The sequence below is a fragment of the Pyxicephalus adspersus genome, chromosome 6 (assembly GCF_032062135.1).
Source record: "Pyxicephalus adspersus chromosome 6, UCB_Pads_2.0, whole genome shotgun sequence".
Lineage (NCBI taxonomy): Eukaryota > Metazoa > Chordata > Amphibia > Anura > Pyxicephalidae > Pyxicephalus > Pyxicephalus adspersus.
The window spans coordinates 68,161,538-68,174,084 of record NC_092863.1 but is presented as its reverse complement, the minus strand read 5'-3'; the positions used below and the strand labels follow the sequence as shown (position 1 = coordinate 68,174,084).

Sequence of the window (12,547 nt, the reverse complement as noted above, 5' to 3'; positions counted from 1 at the left end):
TCGACTCAGCCATCCGATGGATGAAGTTCTGCAGCACCAGTAGAGAAATAGCCATTTATAAACTGATTCATGTACTCTTCAGCAAAATGGCTTTTTTTTATTAAAGGTAAGTTAAAAATGTATGATAGCTCTGTGTGTTTGACCGGATTACAGAGTCATATGATGCACAAGGTCCTAGCTTTGAGTTAATTTTGTACACTTGTGTTAAGTTAATAATTACAGATGCAAATTCTAGAAGAGGTGCACTTGATTTATTCTGTATTTTTCTTTCTATGACACATACAGTGCAAAGTAAAATAAAGTAAAGCTGCGTACACACGTCCAATTTTTATCGTTGGAAATGAACGACGAACAAACGGCGAACGACCGATTGGCCAAAAATCGTTTGTAAAAAAAGTAACCAACGACGCAGACGAACGAGGATAGTAGTTGGAAATGAACGACCGGACCGGCGGATCGGATTGGACGACGATCGTTGACCATCTATCGTGTGTACGGTCGTTCAGTGATCGTTCAACAGGCATACTGATATATTCCTTTGTATTACTATAGTATGTTAACAAGTCAGCTGTCCAAAGACCACAAGTTCATTGCCAACAATCAAGTGCAGTAAATGTAGACCACATAAAGCATGCCCGCCATGAAAGAGATACATTGGCTATCATCTTGTCTGCTTTCTGAAAATAAATGCTAGTTTGGTGGCAGCAGTGGTGATCTGACCATCTTGGTTTCCAAATCATATACCTGGAATGAGTATGCATAATAGGCTCTCTGTCCCTGTCTGATCTGCAAAGGAGTTACAGGGAAGGCAAAAAATCATTTTATTCAGTGGATCAGAATTATAACCATGTAAAAGTAAATTTTAGGAGAAGTAAGTAATAGCTGCACCAATGGATCTATTTTGGCAGGGGCCCTTTAAGAATGCTGCTACAGAACAAATTGTGTTTGGTTTTGATCTCAGCCACGGAAGGTTTAGTTGATTAACCTCTCAGCTTTTGAAAAAATGAATTTCATTGTCTCATGTCTCAGCTGTATAATTTTATCTGAGAAACAACAAATCAAGTCTGCAGTGAACCCCAGCACTCCACTGGATACAACAGTAAAATATGTTCTTTCTCAAATGAATTGTTGGAACTGTTAATCTTTATCTAAGGGGTCCAATAACCATTTTGTTGCTCATGACAGTGTGGAGGAAAAAATGTCTTCCAGAAAGCTATTTGGCAGCCACTCTTGTTGCTTGTTATTAAACTTGGAAAAATAGTTATGATTAATATAGATTACTAATTCCAGTTTTAATGCACGGACGTGACACAGACTAATTTATACTGTTTTGCTTCGGCGCACAAAGGCTATCATAAAGTAAGGTTCCGTGTCATATCATATGGCTGCATTCCTTAAACCAAAGCTACCACAGGTGCAATTTAACGTGCCAGTAATCCTATATACGATCGCTTTGAAATAATAACATCTGCATGCATATCAACAATACATTTAGACTACGTTGATGGGTAATATAAGACTCAGGCTCATTTGTTGTTCTGGACTGGCTAGACACGGTTTAACACAAATTTAAAAAAATATTTGAAATCCTTCTGACTTTCATGTCAGAAATGAGACAGACAGAACAAAAACAGAGGCCTGAATAGATAGTATGCATTTCACAAAGTGTCTGTCAGCGTGCAACTAACATGTACTGCTCTATGTTCCATATTAGTTAAAGTGGAACTGCAGGAAAACAGATAAAATAAAAATGTATGTTTTAGCTGTCTAAGGATTTGCATGTCTGTTCAGCCAGTCATGTGGCTCACATAAACTTCTGTCATGCTACATAGCCAGGATGTTTGTATTAATCAACTCTATTATATCCTGGTCGAACATTACAGCTTCCTGGGTCACTGCTCTGATCAATGACCAAAGTGATGGATCTTCAAGTGGACCTTGACTATTATTTTCTCTGTGCTATGCCTACAAGTCCTGTGCGATATCATGCAGTTATATTATCAGTAGAAGCAGGAAGGGGAGGTCAAAGGTGGTATTGCGTCATGAGATATTTAGCAAAAAAACGGCAGGGTAGAGAAGTACAGCACGTGATTCACTAGACTTATAGGTGTATTTGTCCTGGATTGGACATTGTGTTATTTATCAGAAAAGAGGAAGGCCATCTTTAATTTATTTATCTTTAATTTTTTGTCCAATGAGCAGACTGGGTGTAGATATACAACTTCAGAAGCAGCAAAGTTGAACCAAGGTTGTCATCTGGTTGACTATGAAATTATGAATATTAAGATTGGCTGACAACAACTATAGAAAATAAAACAAAATGTAACACAAATATGTATTTCAACTGGGTATTTATATTATATCAATTACTCTCAATGAAGGAACTAACCAACTTAAGGAATTTCCTCCTTTGAGTCTGTACTTGAGTGTGTAACATGCAGTACAAAAAAAAAAACACACAGGTTCACTTTAAGCAGCCCACAACAGCTAATACACATCTTTACTTCACTGACCCTCCATAACTCCCTTTATCCGTTAGAGAAGAGAGAAGATAAGTATCCAGAACTTTTGGGTATCAAGAGCATCTAATTTATCCCCTTTAGATATCGCTAGTGCTTGGTGACTGGTCATTGAGGCACATATTGCGTTCACAAGGGGTCAAAAAAAATCCTCAGTCTTATGTAAGAGTTTGCAAAATGGGGCTTTTACAGGGCTTCTCCTTGCTCTTAGCATGCACAAAAAAGGACAGGAGAGCAATTGAAAGATAAGTATTAACTACTGAGTCCAATATTAATGACATCCTGCTGGTTTCCTCTTTATGGACAAACAACAAGTTTATTTTAAATTCTACAATTGTTTACATGGCTGAAACCAAAAGGTACATCTAGTTAAAATTAGGAAATAAATAGCAAAAGATTTTTATTTTGATTAAGCGTTTGTGCTCAAAGCTATGAAATTTCTGTTTATAGTTGTACATTGTAATGTGTTATAATGTGTGTTCAACACAGTAGGTGTAGATTGAAGTTTGTTTTTCCTGTGTCATGTGTATACACATATATAAACTCTTTTTGATGAGTTAGAGAGGCATAAAAAGCAAAAAAACCCATGGATGGCATTGAGTCAATGGTCTACAACTAATTTATTCTAAATGCCTGTCGAAAGCTTTCTTTTTTTAACATTTGCTCAGTGTTCCATGTTGCACTGAATACATCTCCTATTGTAAAGGCACTAGTGTCTCGCCCTTTCATGGTTTGGCTCATCAGCATGAAGAAAATGATAACTATCTTATGCATATTTGAGCAAGACCATTATAAATATACAAAAAAGATATTCATAGAAATATTTTTTAACATTTTTATGAAATGGACTAGAAAATGGAAGGAAAATTTAAAGATGAAATAAATGATTCACATCTAAAGATTTGAATACAAATTTGGTGTTAATGTACTAAAAATTGCAGTAAACATGTTACATCTTATTCAGTTCTAACAACATTATTGTTAAAATTTACCAAAAAAAATATTTTTCTATGGCGTCCATTGAGGAGTAACCCACTGGCTGTTTAGAGCAGAATTCTAGCCAGCTTAAAAATGTCAAATTGATGATAACCTCATCCTGCTTATGCAGGACACACAATGCTCATTTAGCCCAGGGAGGATATAACAGATAATATTTTTATCCTTAATTTACAATCCTATAAGCATTCTCTCCACCAATGTCAGTACTGATGTCTGGTCCCATAGAATCAGTAACTCTTTTCTAGATGTGTGACCATCCCTCTTGCCAAAAATGATAACTTACAATGCAAGACCAGTAGCCACCACACATCAAGAAGTGTATGTATTGACATTGAGGGCAGGCCAATTTTTAGGAGCTTGCCCCACTAGACTAAATTAGAGCACTAGTTCATCAAAGCTTTAAATGTCTTAAGGACTGCCGGAGACTTGTCTTCCAGCAAATAGTTCCAAACTCTGTATCCATTCATCTTGTTGTTTAAAACAAAGAGAAGGAATCCAACTTTTAATGATCAGATCAGGGGTACAGGGTGGAAACTTGCAGAAATCAATCCCACAATCATACCAGGGAGAGAGTGAGAAGCTTTTTCTTAATTGGTTTGACTCTGCAGAATCTATAAAAAAGCTGAAATAATGGCCTTGTTGTGTGCACACATTTTATAGAAAGATTAACATTCAAACCAGCTCCATTTCCGAGAAGTGGTAAAAGACTTATATCCCATTCATACATGGTGCTGCATGATACATCCAGTCTAAGGTGCAAGCTGATGAATTACCTATCAGTATGTTTTTGAAGTGTGGAAGGAAATTGGAAAACATATACTGAGAGAGCTCCACTACAAAGTGCATAACAGAAAAGATACATATTACAAAAAGAGAAAAAGTGTATCTATGGCCGCTTTTTGTATCTATGGCTCCCAGGCCCCATTGGAAGAATTCTTTCAGAATGTCCCAAAGGAATGAAGGGAGGGAAACTCCAACAGCAACACATAGAGAAGAAAAACATTTTTTTGTGCAATATGGATAGTCATTGCTTTAGAGATATAGGAAAATAAAAAGCGAACCTTGCAGAAATGTGTTCTGGAAGCTTGCTTGGATGGTCAGGAGGGAAATAAGTCCCAGAAGTGCCAGGTACTTGTGGATAGCCATTTAGGAGGCTCTTTCTGTAGCTCTTAGATTTGGAATAAAAATGTTTTTCTATTGGGACAAGTAGAGAGGATGAGTCTATTCGGGGTCAACACAGACTGCAATGAAAAAGTGGAATAAGTCCTCTTTTTTTTTTTTTTTTTAAACAAACAAAAAATGGTTGTAAGCATTCTAAGATCTTTGTTTTCTATTCTGTAAACATACCTTTGTTAGAAATCCAATAATACTTGTTTTACAGTCCAGAATACCTTAATGCAATGTTGCAAAAGTATTTGGGAAAACTATTCCTGTAAGGGTTAAAAGCTATAAAAATCCCAAGCACACCGTGTGACAGGCTCATTGAGCCCATCTGATACACTTGATCTGCTTGTCAAAATGCAGTTCTTGCTTTGTGCCTTTGCACTGCCTGTATTATATTACATTATTTACTTAGCCATCCCTGTTGCACTTTCTAGACATAAAACTGCTGTATTTATTATTATTTTTTTAAGCTAAAGCAGAATGTATATTAAAACTGCTACATTATTTAGTCTAAATCTGGAAAACAGCTAATAAGTGAAGTATTTATCTAACCATTCATCTTACTAGCTTGGACTAAGCTAATTATATTCTACAAATTGACTTAATTGAATTGGCTTACAGAGCGAGCTGAATCCATAGATACTTATTTTATACAAAATGAACATATTCACGGTTGCATTCAATCAAGTTTGCCCTGTGTTAATAATTTCATTTACAGTAAAACCTATTTTCCTTGGTTCCTCAATGTGAATATGTTTTTCAAAAGTGAATTGTAACAAAATAATATTAGCAGAGTATTGTGGTACTTTGTAGATTACTCACTCTCATCATAATCTCATTCTCACATATCTTATTAATACTTTAACATTAAAAGAGTTTCACAAAATAAAAGCGAACCCTGCATAGGTCTATTTTAATCATTTATATTATTTTATCAAGTGAAAAAGAATGGGCAATGTTAAACTTAAAGAACACCACCAACCAAGACAAGTGTAAGCCTCTAATTGATTTTTACTGCTGTCCAGACATTTGCAATACAGATCTTCTGCTACAAAACTAGGTTGTTTTTATTTAGCAGAGCAACCTCTTTTATCAACCTACATGACAATTAATTTGTGAAATCTACTAGGAATATTTGGCAATGGAAATTACACCAGGATAAGGGAAGCTTTTCTATAAGAGAAACTGCATCTCATCATTTTAGGGGTGGGAGAATCTATCAATCAAAAGAGTAGCAGTTAGATATTAAATCATCACCTCTTAAGTCAAGATGTTCTTTTTATGCTGCTTTTGTGCAGACATAAAGTGAATGCCTTGAAAAATAAAGTTGCTAATAAGTGTTGCCTCAGTGAAGAGTAAAGTCAATATTCCTCTCCTCTACCTCTAAGAACACTGTAATGAAGAAAAACCAGCTTGAGACTCTTCAAAATTTGACACAACCATAAATACCAATCTCCTGCATCTCTGCTATGCTCTTTGTCTCTTCTCACTGATTTGCATTTATTACAGGTTACAATAGATATGTGAAGGGTTATTGGAAAAATCCAGTGTCCCAGCAGTGGACCACAAGATTATGTGTGGATCAAATGTTAGGAGATTTAACAGCTTTGGAAAAATTCTAAAGAGTTCAATTTACAATATGTTCTTAGGTTACTAAAGTGACCCCATAATTTTTGAGCCCTCAAAGGCATTGAACCCAAAACATATTGTACGTTTATAACAATACACTTCTTGAGTCATTCCGCTGAACTTCTTCAAGCTGAACAACAAACCAGCTTTTAAAACCAAGGTTCCTTAAGTAGGGTTCCTTGTTGTGCACTCTAGTGCAGTCTCAACCTCTTTAACATGAGGAACCCCTTGAAATAACTTTCAGGCCTTCAGGGAACCCCACTATAATTACAATATTGGCGGATCACTTAAAACGGATCTGAGAGGCACAATTTGCTTTTTGTTCAAAGAACTACTAATATCCACTAGAGGAACCCTGGTTGAGAAACACTGCCCTTGAGCATCTAATGTTTAGACTGGAGTTCGGCTGATCAAGACTTTCTGATGTACTACACTGCTCTTAGTGCTAAGGAGATCCCAGAAGGTGAGAAAATAAAACCTTCATCTATTTGAAGTCAAGAAATAAGTTGGTGAGAAATGAAAATTTCACAAAGACTTACTGTACCTTGACAAAATAAATAGAACTAAATCCCAAACTAGAAAATATATTATAAGTGGACTTTATGCATCATCATTCTTGCTCTGTTATTTTGAGGTTTAATGAACACTCATGTAAGGTTAACCCGAACATTGTGGTATATTTGATATAAACGTATATCAGCTATCAAAGACTTACATTGGCCAGAAAGCAAACACATTATTAGGTTGGGAGGCATTCACGATTTGTTGATGCCAGCCTCAATTTGACTTAGTCCCTTTAAAGATAAAATGAGACAGTCCATTACTATAACATAAGATGGTGGTGAAAGCCTCTAATGTGCTTGTTGTTTAATGATCAAGGTTTCTGTAGCCCAGCTTAATTCATTTTATTTAGAGTTTGATATATGTGCAAGCTAAGCAATACTGATATGTGATTAATATACTAGTAGACTGATTTTATTCTGAACCTATCTGTCCTATAATTCTCTTTTCTTCATGATCTTGTACTATACAATGTAGCACACATTTAAAAGTTCGGTCCACTCGACACCTATATCTTAATTTTAGAATCTTTGTGGCATGTTGAATTAACCGAGCTATAGCTATATATATCTCTTGAACATTAGTCATGGTAGGATTATCTACACCTACGCTCCCAGCTCAGTTCACTATAATGTTATATTACTGAAATGAACTGCAGGTTAAAGACTCTCCTGGATGCAGCTAGAACAATGGTTGCACAAATGGGTGGCTGAATACTCAAGATTTACATGATTTTATATAGCTTTAAGCCAGGGCTTGGTCTAGGTAGTAAATGGTTACCCTGGATGAAGACAAAGCTAAGATGTTAATGACCTCCTGGAATGAAGTCAGTCAGGAAGTATAATGTTAAATGAGAGGTATTGAGTATTTGCAAGTGTTACACATTACCTAGTCCATTTGCACATATCATATTAAATATATATTTGACCTTGGGTCAACTATAAACTTAAGGATTCAGCTGATGATATATCCTTTGGGAGTATGGAAGCATACTTTAATTTCCCACTTGTCCTCAGGATTAAAAACCCTACTTTATTGCTCTGCAGACAACTGTGTAAAAAGGTTACTGCCCTAACTGTATATATTTCTAAACCTTTCTAGTGTACCACAAAGGCACAGGCATCAAAATATAAACTGACAGGGGTTCCTCCACCCATCTAATTTATACCACACTAAGAACAAGTTTTGGTTTTACATAAACTTTAGGGTCAATTCAATTCCCTCACTTAGGCCAGTATCAGATCTTGCTTCCCATGTCAGATTTTTTAGTGTATGATGTGTATGAGGGGATGTTTTAGAAACACAGGGCTTAACCAAACAACATAATTTGCCTAATTATCCTAATTTCTAATACCAAAGGAAATTGACAGCGTTTTTCACAGGTGCCAGTGTTAGAGGAAAGTAGACTTCCATCTGGAAGATCACAGGAGGGATTTATGAGCTAAACTGGAACATATGTAAAGACATCCAGTTATATCCCACTCTAATAAGTCAGCACTAATTAAAATCATTATAAAGGGACTCCTTTTTAAAGCAAAACACCTGTGTGATTAGGTTTGTGTAGAAGCTGTCATTTCTCCACTGAAGTGTTACATACTAATACCAAGGCAATGATGCAGATGTGGCTTTACTGTCTCAGACTGCATTCTCAGACAAAGAATGGCAACTTCTTCTCTAAAGAACTAGAAACACAGGTGTTTTTGCTTTGTTAAGTCCTTTTAAAGAATTCTTCCCTCAATGTAAGCATAAACCAATTGAAAAACTATCCAAAATTCTAAAATAATTCTGGATTCCATGTCAAAAGATGAAAAATTTATGTTAAATAGAACATATAAATTGTATTTGTGTCTAAGCTGTATCTAGTTTTGTCGTAAATTCCTTCTAAAAAAAAAAACCAATACCGTATTTTCCGGCGTATAAGACAACTTTTTAACCCCGAAAAATCTGTGCCAAAGTCGGGGGTCGTCTTATACGCCGGGTACCAATACTTACCTGCAGCTTGCTTCCGGCGCCCTGTGCAGCTTGCGCGAGTCCTCCTGTGCAGCAACGCGAGCCTGCACAGGAGGACATGAGCCTGGATTGGCTTTCCAGTGGAGAGCCTGGATTGGCTCTTCTCTGGAACACGCCCATTCATTAAAGGAACGCGTCCATTCATTCCTTAGAACTAGTACTGTACTGTTCCTTCTGCCTCTCAGTTCTCGCACAATAGTGAGATCTGACAGGCAGAAGGAACAGTACAATACTGGGCGTATAACATGACCCCCAACTAATTGGTTAGAGTGGGGGGTCGTCTTTTATGCCCAGTCGCCTTATACACCGGAAAATACGGTAAATGCAGTTTTATTTGAGGCAGTGCCTCAAGTTCTTTAACAATATATCTGCAGATCATCTAAAACACTGCTGTCTTTGAATAAAAGTTTCCAAAGATTTGAAGAAAGGTTTGGTTATAGCACTACATACTACACTTAGTACTACTCACCCTTACTGGATGAGCTTGATGAGTATGCGTCATATATTCTGGATTTGTGCTTTCCCCACCAATTGAATATATTTTACATATTACGTTATCAGCTCCAGGAATCCAGAAAACAATACAATACAGAATACAATTCATTTGCAGACAACTCTATCCATTGCATGGCTTTATTGTCTACTTTCTCGGAGGCACTGCTGATTATTTATTAGGTTGTTTTACATCACAGACCCAGGACCTTAGCTCTATACAAAAAAATATTTAGTATATATTTAGTGAAAGCAAATCTACCTTCACTTCCTACTCAGCATTGACATCCTAATCTTCTTCTGGTTTTATTATCTGTGTGTGTGTGTTGTAATACTCATCTCATGTGTTCTGCTTTCCCATCTCTTAGATTGTAAGCTCTTCAAGGCAGTGTCCTCTGCTCCTCCTGTGTCACTGTCTGTATCTGTCTGTCATTTGCAACCCCTATTTATTGTACAGCGCAGTGTAATTTGTTGGGGGTACATAAATATTGTTTAATATTAATAATAATAATAAATAGTGATATCATTTGATTATCACAAGCTGTAGCATGATCTTTTGGATCAGAGAATGCAAAGTGCAGAAACTCTTATTTTACATTCAGAGTTCCCTGTTCATTGCTTTTACTATCTGAAACTAAAATCTGATGGTTTCTTACAGGTAACTGCACTGTGAAATTCACAGATGTCCTTCATGAATAAGCCTGGTATTAGTAAATAGCTATCATTTAACCAATGGTATCAAACTCATATTAACAGTGTTTCTTCATTGAGAAAATTACATTTTCACAAGCTATGCAGAAAGTTATCTATGCTTGGGAAGCAATAAACCAAACATGTTAGTTCAGCTACCCAACACCTTGACTTGATGTTTATATCATCTTCTCAGTTAACCTTTTCACCATGTCTCATCCTTGGAGTAGCAGTGACAAGGAAACTCCTGTCCTTCGACTCCACAGTGCTATGGGTCACCAATGTCATGTTAGACAAGTAGATGAAAAGGCCTCCTGCTTGGTAATGAGATGGCATGTTATCAATCAGAATACTGAATATAATTGTAGAGTTCCCAGGTCAATACCGGAGGCTATACTTTTGAGGAAAACAAAGGCCGAAATATATTACATTACTATAACCTATCAAGTTAGTCAATAGAACTCTATTAAGCTACCAGGTTTGAATGAAAGCACACATTTTTATATCAATTTATATTATCTATAGGTTTTTTAAAACAGCTTAGATCACAGTTTATTTTAGATTTTAGTAATACCATAAGACAATTGTATTATGCATGGGAATCCATGCAAAATAGAACAGAAAGAAACAACACTTTTACATCATTGCCAATTTTCCTTAAGTGCTTTAAAATAAATTGATAGCCAACAGTCAAAATGTAAAATTATTATTATTGTCCTTTATTTATAAAGTGCAACATGTTACAAAGCGCTGTACAATATTTAGGGGCTGCAGATGTCAAATCTGCATTATAGATAGATAAGTACAAACAATGGTCCTGATTAATTAAGGTTCTCCAAGGCTGGAGAGGATACACATTCATCAGTGAAGCTAGGTGATTCAGCAAACCTGGAATGGATCTGGTACATAATTGAAAACATTTGCTAATAGCGAACGACTTTTAGCAATTCCATTCCAGGATTGCTGGATCAGCCAGCTTCACTGATAAAAGTGTATTTTCTCCATCCTTGGAGAACTTTGGTAAATCAGGACCAATGAAACAAAAAAGGAGAGGCGCTCCCCCAATAAAGTTTACAATCTGTAAGTGGGCTGTTGAAGATGAGGTGGGGACGGTTACAGAAGTAGACCTTTTATTGTATGGAGAATGTTTTACTTTAAATGCATTTCAACTCTTTTTAGGCAATATTATTTTATACTACATTGTGTTTTAAATACAATTTTCAATTCTTTATATTTTTTAATAATCAGGTTTGCTATATTTATTCTAAACACTTCACTAAGCAAGACATTGAATCTGCTATATAAATAATTACTCTATCAATTGTACAGAATTAAACAAATAAACAACAATAAAATGTGGACAATATACACAATATCTTTTATTTCAAGTGGAATTCTGTTATATTCTGCCAAGTCTACATTCATTAATATCCAAATTTGCAGTGATTCCATTGTAACACATTAACACATCCTTCCTTGGTCCCTAAAGCTTATTTTATTTACAGTAGTGAAATCACATTTGCACAATCTGTTTTTCCTACTACTTAACTGTTTTTGTAGTCAGTAAATAAAATTTTGTCTCAATGGTCCATTTTTATACTAGAGTTTAAGGAGGAAAAAGTCTGTTTATAAGTGTGGGGAACAAAAACCATATGCTAGAGAATTGTAATGTATATTTCCTATAAAAATGTTACTTCAAGTGTTTCAGACATACTGAAAGTGAAAAGCCAATATTACTTTCTGGCACTGTTTAAATAGCTGTTACCTCACTATATACCCTAACTGCATTTCTTTATACACAGGATGGGATAAGATTACATAGCTAGATAGAGAGATTGAAAACCTTAGCAAAAGCTGCAGTTTATGAAGAAACCAGAGTCACAAAAACTAAGCAGCAATCTGTGATCTGGGGTGGGATTGGAGTAGTCCACATTCATCTTTAGCAGAATACAATATTTTTCAGTATAGAAGAGTTAGTAAAAATATTTCTTTCAAGCATTATGTCATATTCATTTTCAGTTACAGCTACAAATTTAAATGATATATTTAATATATCCTCTACAGAAATAGAGGAGGCATTGGGAATGGCTTTAACCTATTCTGGCAACAGTGGTCTCAGTGTTTACATCTTCTGTTCAGAAATGTTCTCATTGAGGCTTGGAGATATACTTAAAAAGGCCATTCCATTCACATATGGTCACATTAAATTCTATAGTAAGATACTAAGAAGGGTTGGGCAGCACCTGAAAAGAATAATGAATGAAAGATGTATACCCAATAGAAGACAACTGCTTTGGAAAGAGGAAAGTGGGCAATGTGGTGGAGAGATGGGTTCTTCTTACTGACCACCAAGCTAATGTACTGTGAGCTGTGGATATAGCAACTATAGTTAGGTTTCCTGAAGGCCTGAAACTTATTTCCAGGGGTTCCCTCACGTTAAAAAGTTTAAGCAAAACACTGTCTTAGCGTACATTAGAGGGGTT

General features: G+C 35.8%; 1 protein-coding gene across 2 annotated transcripts in view; it reads right to left on the bottom strand.

The window, feature by feature from the left end:
* The window catches only part of EFNA5 (ephrin A5), a 283,297-nt gene that overhangs the window by 33,284 nt on the left and 237,466 nt on the right, over window positions 1-12,547 (bottom strand). The window lies entirely within an intron of this gene.